This window comes from Cyprinus carpio, chromosome B1 (assembly GCF_018340385.1).
Source record: "Cyprinus carpio isolate SPL01 chromosome B1, ASM1834038v1, whole genome shotgun sequence".
Classification (NCBI taxonomy): domain Eukaryota; kingdom Metazoa; phylum Chordata; class Actinopteri; order Cypriniformes; family Cyprinidae; genus Cyprinus; species Cyprinus carpio.
Window position 1 is genome coordinate 7,472,929 of NC_056597.1, and position 22,139 is coordinate 7,495,067.

Below are 22,139 nucleotides of genomic sequence, written 5' to 3' on the forward strand. Positions count from 1 at the left end.
ATTTCATATCATTCCAGCAGTATCTGTGGTTTCACAAGTAGCACTGAGAAGGTGACACATTATAGCATCAGACTGGCACTACCTTCAGACCATTCAAACCTCATTCTACTGGAGCCAGTCTTTCCTGTAGATCTCCAAAGCTGTGCACGGCTTAATATAAAGAAAGAAAATCGATTTTGTGTATGTGTGAAACGAATGAGTTTTGGAAAGCATGCATGAAGTTACTTCACGGTCAAGGTGTTTCTTCAGCTCTGTCGGTGCCTCACATCAATTTACACCCTCATACACACAGAGTGCTTAATACTCACAGAGGCCAATTAAACAAGAACGCCACATTATCTGATTAACTCTCTTACAAAAATGACTGCAATACAGAAGGAAATTCTCAATGGAGTTTGCGCTTCACTGCATTGATTGGTTATAAAGAGATTTTGTTCCCACTTTGGCCCTGAAATATTTTTACGTATGTTGGCACTATCCTTTCATCTCAGTTTTCAGGATGCCAGTTTTTAATTGAATGACCTGATTAAAATGGTCTTGTTGTACCCTATTTATGACTGCACCTTTTAAATGGTAATTCCTTCTTTTCTCTCTAAATCAACACTGGAGGCTTGTTGTCACACAGGGAATTCCAATGTGAACATACCGGAAGCTTTCAGATGACAGAAAACCTAGATCAGTGCATCTTAAAAGAAACAGTTAACTAAAAAAAAAAAAAAATATATATATATATATATATATATATATATATATATATATGTTGGTATTTTCTCAGCCTTACATTTTTACAAAACTCTTGATATTTTCTTCTGTGAAAAAAAAAAAAAAAAAAAAAAAAAAAATATATATATATATATATATATATATATATTATTTATATATATATATATATATATATATATATATATATACAGGTCTTCTCAAAAAATTAGCATATGTGAAAAAAGTTCATTATTTTCCATAATGTAATGATAAAAATTAAACTTTCATATATTTTAGATTCATTGCACACCAACTGAAATATTTCCGGTCTTTTATTGTTTTAATACTGATGCTTTTGGCATACAGCTCATGCAAAAAAATTCCTATCTCAAAAAATTAGCATATTTCATACGACCAATAAAAGAAAAGTAATACAAAAAAAGTCAACCTTCAAATAATTATGTTCAGTTATGCACTCAATACTTGGTCGGAAATCCTTTTGCAGAAATGACTGCTTCAATGCGGCGTGGCATGGAGGCAATCAGCCTGTGGCACTGCTGAGGTGTTATGGAGGCCCAGGATGCTTCGATAGCGGCCTTAAGCTCATCCAGAGTGTGTGGGTCTTGCGTCTCTCAACTTTCTCTTCACAATATCCCACAGATTCTCTATGGGGTTCAGGTCAGGAGAGTTGGCAGGCCAATTGAGCACAGTAATACCATGGGCAGTAAACCATTTACCAGTGGTTTTGGCACTGTGAGCAGGTGCCAGGTCATGCTGAAAAAATGAAATCTTCATCTCCATAAAGCTTTTCAGCATGATGGAAGCATGAAGTGCTCCAAATCTCATGATAGCTAGCTGCATTGACCCTGCCCTTGATAAAACACAGTGGACCAACACCAGCAGCTGACATGGCACCCCAGACCATCACTGACTGTGGGTACTTGACACTGGACTCAGGCATTTTGGCATTTCCTTCTCCCCAGTCTTCCTCCAGACTCTGGCACCTTGATTTCCGAATGACATGCAAAATTGCTTTCATCCGAAAAAAAGTACTTTGGACCACTGAGCAACAGTCCAGTGCTGCTTCTCTGTAGCCCAGGTCAGGCGCTTCTGCCGCTGTTTCTGGTTCAAAAGCACACGCCTGTGCATGGTGGCTCTGGATGTTTCTACTCCAGACTCAGTCCACTGCTTCCGCAGGTCCCCCAAGGTCTGGAATCGGTCCTTCTCCACAATCTTCCTCAGGGTCCGGTCACCTCTTCTCGTTTTGCAGCGTTTTTTTTGCCACACTTTTTCCTTCCCACAGACTTCCCACAGAGGTGCCTTGATACAGCACTCTGGGAACACCCTATTCGAATGAACCAGGCTTTTCTGTGTCTTAACCTCTCGCTTGAGGGTGTCAGGTCGGCAGTCTTACCCATGATTGCGGTTTTGAGTAATGAACCAGGCTGGGGGGTTTTTAAAAAGCCTCAGGAATCTTTTGCTGGTGTGTTTAGAGTTAATTAGTTTGATTCAGATGATTAGGTTAATAGCTCTTTTAGAGAACCTTTTCATGATATGCTAATTTTTGAGATAGGAATTTTGGGTTTTCATGAGCTGCATGCCAAAATCATCAGTATTAAAACAATAAAAGACCTGAAATATTTCAGTTTGTGTGCAATGAATCTAAAATATATGAAAGTTTAATTTTTATCATTACATTATGGAAAATAATGAACTTTTCACAATATGCTAATTTTTTGAGAAGGACCTGTATATATATATATATATATATATATATATATATATATATATATATATATATATATATATATATATATACAATTACAAGTCATGCGAGACAGGAGGTCTGTTCCATTCTGCCGATTTCATGCAATTACAAGTCATGCGAGACAGGAGGTCTGTTCCATTCTGCCGAAAGAGCCCTGGGAAGTGGACTTTACAGGGTATTCTGCTATCTTACATTCTGAATTACAGAAAGTGGTGAGGGAAATTTACCCACCTGCCATTGCACATTGACTCAGTATTGCAATATGTTTGACTAAAAGGCTGTGAACCTATGTTGAGACTCCAAGGTTTTTATTTAATTATTTAATTAGTCACAGATGTGGTTTGTGTGCTGTTGTTTATAGGTATAAAGTGCATTACACACACAGTTCATTATAACGGTTACATTTTCATACTAAATATTGCAGCAGTTAATTATCACTCAGTTTAGTGCTTCAGATTTGATCTAATGAATTTATCATTCACATATATTTTATAAATAAATATGCATTACATATGTATATTAAATGAAAGTAAATTCATTTATATTTATTCACATAAGTATAACATTATCATATCTCAAACTCCTCTTATGCACAAGTGGTGTCTGTATTTTTGATGACGCTGCAGGTAGTTCCAAATGAACACATTTTGTCAAGTGCACTTTAACAGCTATCCTGTGTTCAGGGTGTAGGAAGCAGTGAACACTGTGTAGGAACCCTAATGGAAACAAGGTTTGGGGGGCTTTCAAGCTTCAAAAGGATTGCAAAAAAAGTAAAAGTATCATAAAATTCTGTCCTAAAATGACTTTGGTCTGTATGTGAAATACAGTAATTTGTAGTATTTTTTTACAGTAACATTGAATTAAACTTGTAGTTTATTTTACATGAATATTTTGTAATTTCACTAAAGTACAGTATTTACCTAGGTTGCCAATAAAATCCTGTAAATTAATTTAATTAAATTACAGTATTTACCTGGCAACTAAAGTTGCCAATAAAATCCCATAAATACCCCTAAATCCAAGATGATGTTGTAATAATTTAACAATGAAAATGCTGTAAAGAATAATTTTAACAGTAAACTGAAAAAAACTGATATAAACACATTATCATGATCTTAATACATTTACAAATGAATAAAAACCAAGTCAATGATGTTGCAAATAAGTATTTGTTAAAACTGGCAGAAAGATATTGCAAGGCTTTTACTAGTAAAATAAAATTTTCAGTCTTTCAACAGTTAAAATCTTATCATAAAAATAACATAGCATCACAAAATAACTACAAATACCTGTTTAAAAAAATAAGCCATATTCTGAGTAGAACATTAACTTTCTATAAAAATGAACAACAGAAAATTAATCAACAGGATTTGTATAATTTTTTGTAAGAAAAAAAAAGTTTTAAAGAAAAGGATTAAAATAAAATGCTGGAATCAACATTAAATCACAAATTCTGGTTTGAGCTTATGTTCTATTAAATTAAGAATATTCCTGCAAAAGACAATTTAATAAATACATACTGAAAGTCCATCGAATTTCTGAGATGAGCACACACATGAGGGTTGTCCCTTTTTTTTGAGACCTTTCCACTTGTTTTGCCTCTATGTATCCGTCTTGTATCCAGTGAGTGTTGTGATTCCAAGAAAACATCTGCACATAAAAACAAGCAGAAGCTTCAGGATAAAGTTACGTATTGAATGAAACTCAATAGCTCAATAAAATAAATGTAAAAATGCCAATTATACAATACAATCAGCATTTACCAGTACTTAAAGGGTTGCTCCACACCAAAATGAAAATCTTGTAATTAATCACTTACCCCCATCGTTCTAAACCCATAAAAGCTTCGCTCATTTTCGGAACACAATTTAAGATATTTTGGATGAAAACCGGGAGGCTTGTGACCATAGGCGGAGTTTCACTTTTATGCTTGGGGGGGCACCCACTGGCAGACGAGCCACGAACACTTTTTTTTTTAATATTTTCTATATTCATATATTATATATAATATATATTCGACAGTAAAATACATAATAAATAAATAAATAAATAAATAAAACATTTTTTCCCGAGGGTACGCACAGAGTTTTTTAAATTTATTTTTTATTTTATCCTATTTAAAAAAAAAAAAATTATTATCCATTCAGCAAATGCTTTAAAAACAGCTTTAAAAAAAACTTTATTGCATTTCAGATGCTTTTAAAGTACTTTTCACTATAAATTTTATGGGCAGCTTGAATTTTAAATATTGTCATGAATTATTTGGTATTCCCATTTGTAAAATAGCCAACAAATTAATTGTTTGCGGGCTAACCCGATCTCATGATGAAATATAGCACGGTTTTTCTGCTTCTATTTGGCATAATATGTATATGCAGAAATTTACTTTGGCATGCAAAAGACTGATAAATTCATAATTAATGGCATGGCTGGTTCAGTCGACAGAAATGCGGGACAGACGGGCCTATAATAACTGCTGAAATGTTTGCGGGGCAAATCTCAGGTCAGTCTGAGCGCTCATGGTATGCACAGTCATCTTTAAGTTTCTAAAGAGTAATCGACGCGATCGCACATTTCACAAGATCCACTTCAGCTTTCACTAGCCAAAGGTGAATAAGCCTTGTGTATGTGCTTTAACTAAATACTGAATCACGCGCCACACTCAAGGCCATCGCTTCAAATCGCCTGTCCAATTCAGCCAGAAATTACTCAGTCCACATTTTTATTAGCGAGTTTATAAAGAAAACAACGAATATTTGTTAACTTGCTAAAGCTGGAAAATAACGAAAAGAGAGTCCTCTCATGTCCTCTCAAGTTAAGAACCATCCGCGACTCGGGAGGATATGGGACTTAAATAATTCATTTAACCCAAAACCTACTTATTCTAACCACTAAAATAATAAAATAATACAAATGAAATGAGAAAATGTTAATTATTTAATTTTTATATTTTATATTCATAGTTCAGACAAAATCATTATTGGCTCTCGTCTGCAGCCCCCCCTAAACTCCGCCTATGCTTGTGACTGTCCCATTGACTGCGAAGTAAATACCACTGTCAAGGTCCAGAAAAGTATGAAAGATATCGTCAGAATAGTCCATCAGTGATTCAACCGTAACGTTATGAAGCGATGAGAATACTTTTTGTACACAAAGAAAACAAAAATAATGACTTTATTCAACAATTCATCTCCTCTGCATCAGCGGTGCTCCATTTTGGAGTTTGCATATGCTGTGCTGTGTAAGCTGGGTCACACGGATATGCTTTCTACATTTATTTACGCTTTGAAAAGTATTCTCGTAGCTTCGTAAAATTACGGTTGAACCATTGAGGGCAGATGCTTATCATACTTTTCTGGGCTTTGACATTGTTAATTGTTTGGCAGTCTATGGGACAATCACAAGACTCCCGGTTCTCATCCAAAATATCTTAAATTGTGTTCCGAAGACAAACAAAGCTTTTACGGGTTTGGAACAACATGGGGGTAAGTGATTAATGACTAAATTTTTCATTATGGGGGACCCTTTACACTAAATCTACACTAAACACTAAAGTAACCTTTTTCGCAAATGAAATTACTCAAGTAAAACATGTTACCTTTGAAAAAATTCAAGTGTGCAAAAGATGCCTGCACCCGGGACGCCAGACTGAAGTTATAATAAGACTGCAAATCCAGCCACAAAGTTAAGGTATGAATTCACAACCATCTGACCCTCAAATAGTCGAAAGCCACTGGGTGCACCTTAACTTACAATGCAGTATTTCAATATAAAATGTAATCTAAATTACAAGTTTATCAAATGATTAAAAAGAATTAATACATTACCTAATATAATCAGCTTCAGAGTCTTGAAGCATCAAACATTTCTCCACATCAGCTGCTATTCTTTGCACCTACAAGAAATAAAGACAATTATCTTGTGATTTCTTCAAATGCATTTACATAAATGAGACCAAAATGAACACCCCAAAAGGCATATATTTAAAAATAAAGAAACTCTTACATTTTATCAATAAATTTAAATATAATAATACATTGTAGAACTATACCACCAATCAAATTAAATAATTTGCAATGCAAAATCACAATTGTGTTACGATATTAATGTTTTACATATTTTTTTGAAAATACAATTATGTTGGAAAAATGAAATGATACTTTTAAACGTGGAACTAAACAGCCATTAGGTGGCAGCAAATAACTTAATGAGTGTGTCAACTAAGTCATTCATCTTACCAATCCGTTCAGAATGCTGAATCATTCAGTAAAAACACCGCTGAGTTTTGATTTGAGGATGAGCAAAATAGGTTTGCTTTGATGTTTGGAACTATTTTTGTTGGTGAAACAGAACAATAGTTAATATTGTGTCTAAAAAGTAAATAATCGTGATACTCAGCAAAACAGCTCACTTGTTATGCTACTTAACGATATCATATGTTATAAATAAACTCAACAGTTGAACATTTACCTCATGTAACTTCTGTGAGTTTATGTGTGCCATTAAGCTTGTTTTGATGTTGAATGTAACGTTAATATAATCAGAATCAGTCTCACGTTTCGATGCTTCCTTAGTTATTGTTTTTTTCCACTCAAATTTTTTAATAATCATACAAACTTGCCAATCAAGCCTTGTAAAAAATATATCACACACATCACAGTTAAAGTTGAACACAAATAAACAAATGAAATTTCACATATTTTGCTGTTACCCTGAATTTTAAATAATAATAAGTAGTTACTATGACAATGGTTTACATTGGACTTTACGTTAAAAGTTAGGTAAACACTACTTTAAATGCTCTCCATAGGATAATTTTACTGCCAAAATGAGAAAAATGCTGAATTTGGACTATCTATGCTATGATAGCAATTTCCAGCTTACTGCACATAAGTTGCCATGGCCACTTGTCTAAATGTCATGGTAGGAGGCGATTGTGGCATGGTATCGCTTATACATTAACTTAAATAAATATAAAATTATATATTTCTTAAGTAAAATTAAGTGAATTTACCAGGAATTATGAATAAAGCCTCTAATCTTCAAACGTTCTCGCTGCTCCAGTCGGCTGGATTTCAGATTTGAATGAAGTGCGCAACCCCATAATGCCACACTACAGTAAATTAGTGTAAAAAGCAGGAGCTACAGTGACAACACCTGCTTCTTGTAAATTAATTACAGTTGACATGGAAATATACTGTTAACAACTGTAAAACCTTATTTGACCCATAATGCATTGCGAATTACAGCTACTTCTTGTAAAATGTTTAAACAGTAATATTCTGTAAAATTTTGCTGTAGAAACTACAGCATTCTTTTACAGTGCTATATTATTATTTAGTTCAGTGAACAATTAATCAGTTCAGTGATTCAATGAGATAACATTTAAGAACCACATCAGTGTGATTTGTGAATTAATCATTTAGGCTGATTTTGCGTTTCAAATAAATAGATTCACTGAAAGAAACAGACTCTAGCAAACAGTTTGTTAATGAATTGGATATTGCTACTGCGAGTGTATTTTGTGCAAAATATAGCTTCATGTAAAAATTATATTATACCTTTTGATACTTTATGGTGCATTTACTTATTTATTGAAGCTCTAGTCCCCATTAATTGTAATTGCGTGAATTGACCAGTACATTATTTTGAAATTCTTCTTTGATGTTCTACAGAATAAACAGAATAAAAAATCTTACAATGTTAATTAAATTACTTTTTCTTTTCTTTTTTTTTTTAAGTTCATTTACTTCTTAGGTGAACTACTCTGAACCCCCTAGTGTTCAGTAAGCTTTTCTTGTCCAATTGTCATTTTATTTGTACTTTTCTGCCTTCTTTCTTATGGTTTATTTATATGATACATGTGAGATTAAATCAATTTCTATAAAAATAACAGGACAGAAAAAACACCCACTCTCTTAAGCAATAAAGACCTTTGACGTGATCTGCTTCCACTGTAAAAACAATATCAAACTTAAGAAATCACAGCAAATAAAAGAGCCTCCATGATGTCAATCTGAAGAAACTGGACATCCACAAAGAGCTTTAATTATTTTACAAATGCATTTTATTTAAAACTGCACTAGCAAAAGGGAAAATATGATAGAATGAAAACTGCAATAAAGAAAAAAAATCACAAGTGTGTGATAAGGAGTTTCAGTGCAGGATCATTTTGATCCAGCCTCTGTGCTATCTATTGCAATATTCTAACACCATTTTGAAATTTAATTTGATTTGAAATGAGGTGAATATAAGTTATTTGAAAGAAACAGCTGAGTAGGATATCTTACCTAGACAGCCTTACTGATTAAAAACAGAAAAAAAAGCCCCCTCTGGGGTTAATTTCAACAACCTACTGAATCGTTTTTCATTAGATCAAAAATGATGTCTGAGAGCTGTGTTTACCTCAGTTCAAGCATGAAGTCATATCCTGGCGTCACAGCTCAAACCTCTGACTCCTTACATTACTGACAAAGCTGTAGGTGAATTCCTTACAATGCTGTGTGAAAACACAAATCCAGAACAGGTCTTTATACACCTCTGAAAACATAGTAATGTATATTATATTGCATTTCTGTCAATAAATCTTTGTAAATATTACACAATGCACCTTTAAATATTTCAGACATCAGTTTAAAAGTCTAAATGTTTAAAATATCAAAACATTATTTATTCATTTGTAACTGCAGGTTAAAGCATTCCATGTCCCTCAGAGCTGCATTAAACAATGATTAAATACATTTAAATGCCACTTCAGATGCAGCTTCTGTGCTTCCTTTGCATTGCATTGCAAAGATGAATTTTGTCAATCCTGATTTCATTTGCTTGGTTACAGCCCAAATGCAAGAATTTGACTCAAAAGATGCATAATTGTAGAAAAAATGGCTTAAAAGTAAAAATGCCCATAAAACTTATTGGAACAAAGATGAATTTATTACTGCTGTGAACTGACCACACAGAATATGAAGAATCGTCTAATTATCGTTATTGATAAAATCCCAATATTGCAAACCCCTAATTTTTTATTTAATTTATATAATAATGTATTAATAATAATTGTTTAAATTAATAAAATTATTAATACTTTCGACTCTACATTCCAGCCTTTAAACCATTTAAGAAAATGGATGTTAAAAACTTTTTAATTTTGTAAAAACTTGTATCTGAACTGTATATTATGCTTTTTACAATCATTTTACAGTTTAATATGGTACTATATACATTGCCCTACCCCTCATATGGTATTCATTTTATTTGTGCAGGTCTTAAAAAAGGTCTTAAAAAGTCTTAATTTTGAAAAAATCCTGCAGAAACCCTGACTAACCAAATCTTCTCTGCCTAAACCCTGTCTTCTGCCATCATTGTTCAGGGTAGTACTGCAAAGATCAGTCTCCAGGATCTACCTCAACCATTTGCTTCCAGAATGTCATTTGGATTACCCTAATACCGTGAAGAACACTTAGTGTGATGTTTGACTTGGCACAGAAAAAAAATCCTATTGGCAACTGGTGCGGCCAACCCAGTGCCATACTTAAACTCATCATACTGCTACCTCCATTGTTTACAAGAAGCATACCCTAAATCAGATTGTTTTGCTTTGTTTCAGAATGTTTGTAATTCAAGTTAAAACTGAGTTGAAAAACATAAATACATTACCTTTAAATTTGAACTGTCCCTATCTTAAATGTATGTATAATTGTATGTGTGATGAATGGAACGTTGTTATTCATTTGTATTGGATGTTTGAAGCACTTAAGTTAGTGGAGTAACGTTTACTTTTTTTTTTTCTTTTTTTTTTAAGGGAATCGGTTTGCATGCTTTTAGCAAGTAAATCAGATTGCTGTTTAAGTAAACACAACTTAGAAATTCCAAGTTGCAAGAAATGTTACATGAGTTAGCGGAACTTAAATAAATTAGTTGTTTGAAATACGCACATAGTATAGCCTATTGTACTTAATCATTTCAGTTGTTGAAAATAGCAATTCTGAGTTACCAGAACTTGCGTGTAAGTTTACAACACTAAATAAACCTTTGTTAGTACAAATTACTATTCTTATTTCAATTTATTTGTTTTATTCTTTTTTCAAGGAAGTCGGTTTGCATTCTTTTTTAAAGTAAGGTTTACTAATTAGAATTTACAGTGAATAAACAGATGTTGAAGTGTATTATGTAGTGAAGCCCCTGAGATAAAGACATCTCATTAGTTATTAAGAAGCATAACCTTGGCTAAGATTGAGAGGGCCTTCATGGTTTAATTGTTCCTGCCCTGTCTGATCACCTCTTCATTGCTCAAAATCACTTCACAAACATGTAAGGTGCTAGAGGTTGTGTGTGTGGGTTCACTCATCCTAGGCCTTGTCCCAGGCAGTTGCCGCACATAATGTGGACTTGTGGTCTCATTTGACTCATGTGTTCTTGAAGTCCACAAGGCTGCAGGGTGTCCCATTTGTCATTTTAGATTTCAGAATGGTGCTGTTTTGAGGAAACTGCTTTGAAAATGTACCTTGCAAATCTATTGTTTCCCACTACAAATTTTAAATTTAATTCTGTTTACTCACCATGATGTTGCACAAAACCATATGATTTTCTTTCTTATGTAGAACACATAAGAAGATATTTTGAGAAATGTAGGTTCAAACAGTTATATTCATTCAGCATTCTTCAGAATATCTTATTTTGTGTTCCACAGAAGAAAGAAGGTCATACAGGTGTGGAACAACTTGAGGGTGAGTGCATGACAGAATTTAAATTTTTGGGTGAACTATCCCTTTAATTAGAACCATATATTTGAACTTGAACACTAAAAACCTTAATTTACATATAAAAATAAAGGATCATTTGGACAAATATCAGTGCAATAAATGAATCAGACATTCCAATAATCAAGCACTGTACTGACTGAATGATTAAGTCTAGTGTTACTTGCCTGTATGCTTACATTATCTTTGTCTGTATATTAATATTATAGTATTATTGATACATTGTTTGCCATTTTGTTTGACAGTTGGATTATGTGTGTATGAGTGAGTTTGTATTGATTTGTTGGTTGTATGTATAGTATAACTTTTAAGCGGATGTTTTTTTTTTTTTTTTTTTTTTTTTTTTAGGAATAGTGTGAATTTCATATGTATTTTGTAGTATGTAAGTATTGTTTATTGATTAATTCTTTATATTTTTAGTGTGACCATTTTACCATAGGTCCAGGGACTGCAGATGCAAAACAGCCTTCTGGATAATTCTGGCACATTGTACATTTATATATTATTGATGTGCATTGTCCCTGTCAAATAAACCTGAAATAAATAAAATAAATCAAGCAAACTATTTGAACTGATTCATTAGTATAAATCAGATTCGCCCATTCTGCGAGACCAGTAAAGATGAAGTGATTCACTAGAATACATAATGTGTGTTATTTTCATAGCTTAGAAAGCACAAAAGCTCTATTACGAAGATCTGAACTACTGTTGCTCCTGAAAAATGTAGTTAAGCTAAGTTATAGCAGTAATAGCATTGCAAATTTTTTATTAATTACTGTGTAGACTCGGAGGAAGATCTGGACATCGCAATAGTTTTAATTTTAATTTACGAGTTTCAACACACCACTGGGGAACTGTTTAGAGGTTACTGGTACAATTAAATTGGTTTGCTAAATATAGACACTACCATTAACTATTACCAGATCTGTATCATAAATCTGTCTGTAATGATGCCTTTCAAACTTAAATTACTTGTGGGCATTCCCCCATATGTAGTCAGATTGCTTTTGGTCTTTTATGTTGAGTCCCTGGAGTGTAATTCCTTCAGTACATTCTTAAGTCAGCACTTATTTCTCACAGACCCAAAACAATGCTCATTCTGCCATCGCTATGGCTGCTTATTGAGGTGTCAGCACAAATTTCTTGCTCCTTTACGTCTGAATACGGTTACATATGATATAGGGGTGGGCTATCTATCTATCTATCTATCTATCTATCTATCTATCTATCTATCTATCTATCTATCTATCTATCTATCTATCTATCTATCTATCTATCTATCTATCTATCTGTGGCCTATCACTGGCCTATCTATCGACAGACAGACAGAAAGACAGATAGATAGATAGATAGATAGAATAAACACGTGTATTATGTATAGATTCTATACATATAAATACATTATTATTATTATTATTTCTTCTTATTAAAGTTACAAAAGTGATTAAGTCAAGAGGAGTAAGAGATTTTCTCTCACTGTTATTTGATTAATATGAATGGCAGACAGGACGAATATTGGACAGCTTCCCCTTTAAGACCAAAGTCCAGATCCAATATACTGTTATGCATTTTCTTTTTCAGCTGTTTACTCTCTCTTAAGACCTGAATCACTGCATATTTACTTGCATAGACTGGGATTCTGACGCATATAAGTGTTTATGTAATCGTTCAAAGCCAGTAAAGTGGCAAAATGTAGTTCTCCACCTGGTTCTGTCTTCCCTTTACGCCCCATGGTGGCGTGTAAAGATCGCAGTCATGCAAATGATGAAAAAGTATTACTGTAAACAATGTATTTTGTGACACCATGAAATAAACGATAGAGCATAATATGAAACGATAGACTTTTTATTTTGTCTATCCGATATATACTGTCATGTCGCACTGCCCTAATATAGTATGCTCAATACAAATTATGGCTCAGGAGTGAATAATAAATCTTGCAAGTGTGTGTGCCCGTTAGCCTACTATATCTCCATGTGTGTTTTCCATGTTTAAAACACAGATGAGCATGAATGTGTGAGTAATAACGAAAAGGGACAGCAAATACTTCTTGATGAAGGCATATTTTCTTTTGTTGTAAATTAATCACATAATGCTGTCCGTAGTGTGCTACACTAGGAGACCACAGATGGTTGTTATTCACCGTTTTACATGATTAGAATGTCAGATAATATAAAGTTTTTTTCACAAATTAATTTTGAATACTATTTTTGTGCCATTACCAAGGGTGCAGAAACACCCTTGTTACCATGTGGAGTTCCTAGATCATCTCATAGCATTTAATGTTGAGGACTCAAGCCCAGAAGCATCAGAAGGATTGATGCTGCTTTTTAGATTAAGAAACACCAACTGAATCATTTACTCAGCTGATTCATTCAAAGAACTGATTCATTTAAGTATGAAACAAGTGAATGGCTTTGTCCAAAGGTCATTAAGTTCTTCTATTCTTTATACTTTTATTCACAAATCCTCTCTCATGGCCTCACAGGAAAGTAAAGTGTCCATTATACACACTTCAGAATCTCGCAGGGAGTACAATAGCAGGTTATATGGGTACATTTTGCCCACTGTTTTATGAATACTATGCATTTGGACATCATCACTCTTTTCACATAGTGTTTAGGCTAATGCATCCACTGTCTTTATGAGTGAGTCAATGAATCATTCATTCACCCAATTTGTTTCAAAAACAGTTTTATTCACAAACATCATTATTAGTGTGTGTTATTGTGTGAGTAACACAAGTTAATTCTGCTGTTTATTAGTTTAAAACTATTTTAATTAGCAAAGCAAATATAGAAAGAAATGGTAATATTGTAATATGTTTATTGAACTGTAACCTAAAAACAGTATCAGACTCACATTTGTGCATGTTGGTCTGCATATCTGCATAGCTGTCATTACTGTCAGCTGTTCACAGGGGTTCTTTAAATATGTTTCTTAAGCAATTCAAGAATATAATACTGACACACGTGACAATAGATTTCGCTTTGAGGTAATTTGAATGAATAGAGTCCCTAAAGTAACAGTTTCTCTCTGTGATCTTCCCATATCTTTCTCAAGAGGCACTATACATTTTTGGCAACATCAAGTTAATAAGGACAAATTCTAAATCATGAAAAGCTTCTCAGAGATATATGTCTGCAGAAAATAAGCTGTCTCTGCCTGTGCCTCAATAAAAATTATACTTTTTTAATACTCCGTGTCGTGCTAAATCACAGCTAATTAAACTTTCCTAGTTAATACCTATCATAGGGGGATTAATTCTCATCCAGCAGATGGATAAATTGGGCTTTAAGGTGCTTGTTTTCACACAGCCACTGACAAAGTCAGTGCAAGGTCACATACTGTAGATAGGGAAAATCTGGCCCTAAGATCAAATGGCCCCTTTAGATAGATCCGAAAGCCTACTCAAGGGACAGCGAGGATGAAAGGAAATATGGAGTGGGGATAGAGAGAGAGAGAGAGAGAGAGAGAGAGAGAGAGAGAGAGAGAGGACACAATAGAAGAGTGATGGGCCTCCGCAGAGAAAAAAAAAAAAAAGACAGAAGAGATGAGAGTATGTGACAGGAACACAATGATGAGAAGGTGATGCATAGAGTGTAATATTTCAAAAGTGTATGAACAGGGCTGATATACAGTGATCTGTTCACAGTGAGCAGCAGACAAGTCCCTTTTTAATTTCATGCATTTTGACACAAGCAGTGCTGCACTTAATAATATGTTTTGACATTCTTAAGCAGATTCAAAAGTTTTGTAGCACAATTGTGTTTTTACTTCTCACAAAACACACCTTTTGACAATAACAACCTTGGTATTTTATTAAATAAAATGGGTGTCTATACATTTAAATTTCACTTGTATGCATTTGGTACAAGCTTTTACCAAAAACGACTTACATTTTCATTCATTCACCTGAGAACTGTAACTTGAGAAATGTCTTTTAAATTACAGTGCATTTGTTAAATTTGGAATTAATTTCAATTGAGGTAGCAAGCAAGATGCAGAATTTTTTAATTCAAAGAGGAATCTAAGGAAGTATACTTCTCTAGAATAAATTTTTATTTGAATTTAAATTCAAAGAAATTCCTATAACTGCAATTTTTAATGAGAAATGTTGGCTTGAAAAGCCCTTTTTAAAAGTTTTGAAAAATGCATTGAATCAGACAATTTACATCAAAGTTTGAAGATTTGAAAACCAAGGAGACTGAAAATGCTAGAACATTTTATTTAGTTTACATATTTCATCATATTTCATAAATTAAAGTATAGCACATACTGTAGTTGCAGCTACGGTATGGTATTTTGCAGTACATTGTAAAAAAAAGTATGCAATAATAGCATATTCAGTGTGTATTATGTTTATTAAAAGCAAACATCTTTATAATAACTTTGAATTACAATTAAGTAAACTGAATTCAGTATTTTTTTTCTTCCTGCCATTCCAATTTAAATTTAAATTTCAAAATTTCACACAATCCTGGCTAAAAGACCCCTATCTCTACCATTTGAGCTACATGACCATATATCCTGTACATTAGAAATTGGAGAAAAAAAGTGTAAAATTTCTTACAGACAGTATCCCACCAAAAAACAGGAAATGTAATATATAATGGTATCGTCCTAGTGAGATTACAGGCGCAAGGTATTGTTCAATGTGTCATCTCAAGCATCTACTTGCACAGACTTCAGCCATAGAGGTACCGCAGGGCTCCAGCAATCTGTGAGATCGCTGTGTGTCCCAGAAGATAAAGTGAGGAAGGACCATTAAAGGGAGGAAAATTGGATATCTCCGAGAAGTGGGAAAGAAAGAAAGAGGAAGAGAGAGACTGTAATTGGGAGTCTCATAGCGGATGCTGTGGATTGTGTGGAGAAATCAGTATGAAATTTAAGCCTGGGTCAAGTCTAAACTCAATCTTTGTCTGGAAAGGGATAAACCAAAGAAAAAATGGTTCTGCTTTCTTTGACTCTGAACAACAGGGATAGAGGAGGGTCAGTTTTCAAAAACAAATTTATATACAAAGATTTGACATAAATTTATCTGAAAACATCAAACAGGAATATTTAAACCATGTTAACAAGAATATACAGGCAATGTAGCCAATTGAGATAAGTACTGGGCTCTTATCTATCGCACATTCACGTTTATATGCATAAATTCTCACTGCCACCTCATTTAAAATTTCTTTACACATATGTTTTTCTAAATAGATCCCTGTGTTGTACTTCCTCACTGTTTCAAGTTTTTCCATTTTAATGCAGCTGTACCTTTGGGATATATTTTGAATTGGCGAATATTAGAATAATCCTGTATTTAGTTTAGTCAACTGAAATTCAGTGATACTTTATATATGTTACTCAGAAATAATTATTTCAGAGGAACTACTTGCACCCAGGAGAAAATGAATTATTTGCACCCTAGTGGACACTTTTCAGACTGTGATGACACTTTTCCACAGTTATTAATGCAATATACATTTTTATGCAACACTTCTTTCTGTTCTTTGAATCTGATTGGCTGAGAGGAGTGCGCTATTTGAGTGATAACAGAATCCAATAAAATAATACTGTTTTTGTGTCATGGAATGTAGTTTTAAGAGATTTTTCAAGAGAGTATGTGCTTGTTTAGACTTCAAATATGCAATTTGTTAATAAAGATACTGCCTATTTAAAAATTTCCTTCGATGTTTTCGAAGATGTGAGCTCCAGGATGTCAGCGGCCATTCATCGCTCATGAACGCACTGAGAGCACCCTTACCTGGTCCTGTTTCTATGGTGGTTAAACATGAGATATAATTCATTTAGGGTAAATCTAACAGTCACTCTTTGGTTTCATTAACCTATTATTTGTCCCAGAGTGCATAGTTTTGTCTGAGTTTTGTCACATCAACTTTATTGCTGTATATAAGAGCGCCTTTGTACTTTGAATGAACTGCCTTGCAATTTTTTTGACCGTTGTTGTTATTTTTTAAATATTATTATTCAATAAATAATATTTTATATAAACAATAGCAGTATTTAATAATAGTATTTAGTATTGGGAAGCTGTGTGTGTGTGTTCATGATGGTAATTTTAGTTACATTGTTCTGCCATAAAATGGCAGCAAGTTTTTATGAGTGATTCAACAGTAAAGACTTTTATATTGAAAGAGACTGAAACAGGGTTCTAACAAGGAAGTTATTTTTATTTTCAACAACACCTTGTAAGAGCAGCCAGCAAATACATCAAAAATATCCATTAACCGATGAAAAGATACTACGACAAAGATATCTCTTTCCTCATCGGACATTCAAAATTTAGCGTGAATATGAGATTGAGCTGAAGAATGAATGCTGTATCAGATGCAGGTAATTACTATCGCTGAATCAATCTCTCTCTCATAATGCTCTACACAATACAGTGAGCTTTTAATACAATAAAACAATAAGCTTTCAGTGAAGCAACTCAATGTGCCTTCATTATTAGTTCTAAAGTCACATTTTCAAAATAGTAATGGAGACTTGGGCCCGACTGTTCAACTGTCGGGAAGCAGTTTTCACAAAAGAGAGATTTTTTAAAGATGACCGAAGATGATAGCCTTGATGTTATACAGCCATATTGCACTTCTGCTCATGTGATATTTCTCATATAACACTATACTTTGATTTAATTAGCTTGCCATAAAATTTCTGAAAACCAGTGTACGCTGCTGCATGAGTGTCTCTAATTCAGATAAGGGCGTGATGGGAAATTTTACTGTCAGAAGAGAGAAAGAAGACCCCAAATACACCCCCCATGCCCACATATGCGAGTAAATCACTTGCATATGCGACTAAATCTTCACTCTGGTGCCTAAATGATGTCTAATATTAGCCAATGGCTAATAAATTCTCAGATTTTACTCGCCAATGTGTTAGTTGGAGGCTAAGTATAAGTTAAGCACAGATATATTTTCACTCGCGAACACTCTCTGACTGAGGGCTTCAGAGTTTCACAATCCGTCAGGCAACGGATTTTTTTCGGTTCATCTCAATGGATGCACCGCGCACCTGTATTTAATGTACCGTAAACTCTAGTGTGAAAGCGCACAAATCGCCATCGCTTTCTCTCAAACACACGCAAAGAGAGAGAGAGAGAGAGAGAATTGACGCGCTACATTTAAACAATATTCTTTGTTGTATTCTCCTGTCAAAATACAGCTTTCCTATGGAATTCTTCAGCTTTTAAGAACAGCCGGGTTTTCCGGAAGTGGGTGGAGTTAATGCGCAAATGGCAATCTCATTGGCTGGCGCTCACCTATTATCATCCCTGTTTTGATTTCAAAAAATCAGTTAGAGCGAATGCACAAAACCTGATTAATATTCATGAATCCAGCAGCTCATTAATCCCTAATAATCCTTAGTGCGTTTTATAGTTCTTATTATTAGAATTCATATCATTATTATCTTATCAGTATTTTAGTTAGCCCTCCCCCCAATTTTTTTTCTTTTTATCATTATTATTTTTTTTACAGAAATACTGAATGACCAAAAAAAGCACCACCACCAGTCCAGTTAAAATGTTTAGTTAAAATTGAGCGGCAACCTTGCACTCTTTCTCGTGAAGCCAACAAGGAAGTGACTAAAACTGCAATTCATCAACTGGCTGCTTGAGGCTGGCTGCAAAAGGGAGTCAGTCCCATAGACTTCCCATGTTAAAATGCCCAACTTTACAGCAGAAAAAAACATGTTTACAGCCTGGTGCAAAAAATGATTTTGGTCTATATAGCTAATTTTGCCCTTCATGACAACTGAGGGGGGTGAGGGGGGTGAATTTTTTTAAAACTCATCCGTTTAAATTATATTAAGCCTTAAAGTTCTGCATAATTAAGGGCGTGGCCACTTGAGTGACAGGTGCTCTCTGCACCCATTTTCAATGGCCGCTGGTCCCAAATGGCGCACTCTCATGTGCACTTCATGTGACTTTCGGTCTCGTGGACTTAAATTGCGCATGCTCGCCAAGTCTACGAGTCCGAAGGCTGTCCCATTCAGCCTTTTAACGCTCTGAAGTGTGCTCAGCAGCGCCCCCTTTGTACCCTTGAAGCGGTCTTCTGCGAAGCCCGCATAGATGCAGGCTTCGCACACTTAAACTACCCAGGAATCCTTGCGAAATGCCAATCAGGCAACGGATGGGAGGAGATTTCGCTCAAGAGGAATTGATGACATGGCTGAGAAGAAAATATTTAAGTGTAGGTATCATTACGGTTTTTATGACCTAGGTGTACATTTTACCAGTTGTTACCTACAGTTTATACAAACTTTATGGTCATCGACCAGTGGTTAATATCTCAAACATAATAATAGCGCGTTGAATAATACGATCGCATTATGATTCATTAAATAAATAGAACCGAATGTCAGGGCTTTACTGAGTCATATGTAAACCTAGTATTTATATCTTAAACCTGTAAATTCATCTAAAACTCACACACATGTTTATTATGTGTTAAAATTGTAATCTTAGTTCAAATGGAACATAGGCAGCATATTCCCCGAACCTGCAGCTCCTGTCAAAAAACAACCAGACTGTTATTTCCGGCTTGACGATCGAGTCTGTCCCAAAAATACCTCTCAATGCACCCTCGTGGACTCGCGCCAAGGGCCCTATAGGTCTGCACTACATGACGTCACCAAAGTGTGGACTCTGAGTAAGTCCAACAGGTCCGGAGTGTGCCATTTGGGACAGGGCTTTTGAGCTTCAAAACCGTTCTTGAGGAGTCTATGGGTGACGTCACAGACACTACGTCCATGTTTTTATACAGTCTATGGTTAAAATGACTAATATGTATTCAAACATGGTTATCAAGTTTACTTCTAATTACTAAAGTTCTATTATTAAATAATACTTGATTATTATAAAGCTTGACTGACTGATGTTAATAGTGTACTTTCAGATATTTAAAAAAACTGTGCCATTTTACATATATATTTTGTGCAGTGGGACTTTTATGGGAGTCAGATGTTTGAATCTGAGATGGATTTTACACGGTGAACTGCAATTGTCCATAAACAGATACCTTAAACTTTAACAGCTGATGTAAATATGAGTCATGATATCGAGCTTCAATACTTTAAATACAGTAGTACATACAAAAATTAGGATCACATTTAAAGTGTCTTTTAAACAAAAGCTCCTGATTTGTTATCTGTAAAGGTACATTGCAAAAGCCAGAAATGAATGAGCCTGACAACTGTTTTATGTACCATGCATTGAGGGCTATAACATTGGACACAAATGATGACATTCATCTGCGGCACTGTTTGAATTACTCCTTCATTCAGTTTATCAGTGACGATTCAGCCAGGCTTTCGGAAAGTGAACATGAAGTTGGAACAGAACAGCTGGAAATCTCTTCCTAATGCACAGTAAAAGAAAAAAAAAAAAATTCTCCCATGTGTCCTTTCACTTTCACAATCGAGCAGCTATTTTTGAACTTGCATGTCTCACATGAGCAACATGATCACAAGGTCGGCCACAAGGCCACACAAAACAATTATGTGCTATTGTTCCAGTTTTTCTTTTATTATTTATTCAGGAAAGGTCCCCATTCTTCCAACTCTGTTTTCAGGTCAGGTCAAGCGCTGGGCAGCATTCTGAGCCATGGGGCTGAATGGTAAATGGACATTTATTGCTCGCAGCTGTGCATTATTTTATTCACCCTCTGACCTCGTCTTCTGTGCTGTGCCGTGCGATTGCTTAGACTAACTCTGGCTGTGTGATACATTCAGAAGCGATCATGCTTATGTCCTGTTCATTTGAAGGGTGCATGACTCCAGAATGTGTTTTTTCGGATCATACTTTTGTCATCTGTCTAACCTTATAAGAATTTTTGAAATTTTATTTATTTTCTTAATAATAATAGCTTAATTACTAATTTATTATAGTAATATTAGTTAATCAAATAGAGGGAGTTAGAAAAGAAGTTTAATGTATGTTATTAAATTAATAAAAAACATATGCTTCTTTAGTACAGTGTTTTCTTCTTTATTGGAATAACAGATCAAACAGATTTACAGAATAATAATAATAATAATAATAATACAAAAAAAAACAGCTGTAAAAGTTACAAAATAATAAAGTTACATAATAATGAACTAGGCTTTTATAAAACCACAGATAAAGGGTTTTTAAATTTTTTTTTACAGAGTCAGAGTGTGTTTGCAGTAGCAGTTAATTTGTTGCACTTGCCAAACAATATGTAGATTTATGAAGAGCAGTAGAGTTTGATTGTATGAAACATGGATGGTTTATAGCAGCAGCCTGCATTTTTTTCAATGACTGTTTTCTTGTATAGATAGCTCTGTTGCCTTTTGATTACAGGATAGTGCATTTATTTAATTTATTTATTTATTATACTATCTAAATTAATAGATATAAACATGCATAATTTTTCATGTACAAAACTTCATGGATGGACATGTGTCCAAGGAATAAGGTTGAATTGGGCCCAGTGGAGGATTGGGATTTTAAGGATACTTCTCTCAAACCCATGAGACCTTCGTTCATCTTCGGAAATAAATAAAGATATTTTGGATGAAATCCGACAGCTGTCAGACCCTCCCATAGACAGCAAGGGTCATGAAACTTTCAAAGTCCAGAAAGGTACCAAAAATATTGTCAAAACATTCCATGTGACTTCAGTGGTTCAGCCGTAATTTTATGAAGCTACAAGAATACTTTTGTGCACAAAAAATGAAATGGAAATAACGACTTTGTTCGACAATTTCTTCTCTTCAATGTCAATTCATTACATGCATTCACGAGGGCACTATGCGTCTTCCTCTGTTTGTAAACAAGGCGCGGGCACATTCGGGTAAATGTCAGCATGCATTGCATCATAGTGCCCTTGTTAACATGCATCCTGAATTGATGTTAAAGAGAAGAAACTGTG

The 22,139-nt window shown here is 34.3% G+C and overlaps 1 pseudogene; it reads right to left on the bottom strand.

The window, feature by feature from the left end:
- The window catches only part of LOC122136041, a 59,938-nt pseudogene that overhangs the window by 5,260 nt on the left and 32,539 nt on the right, over positions 1-22,139 (bottom strand).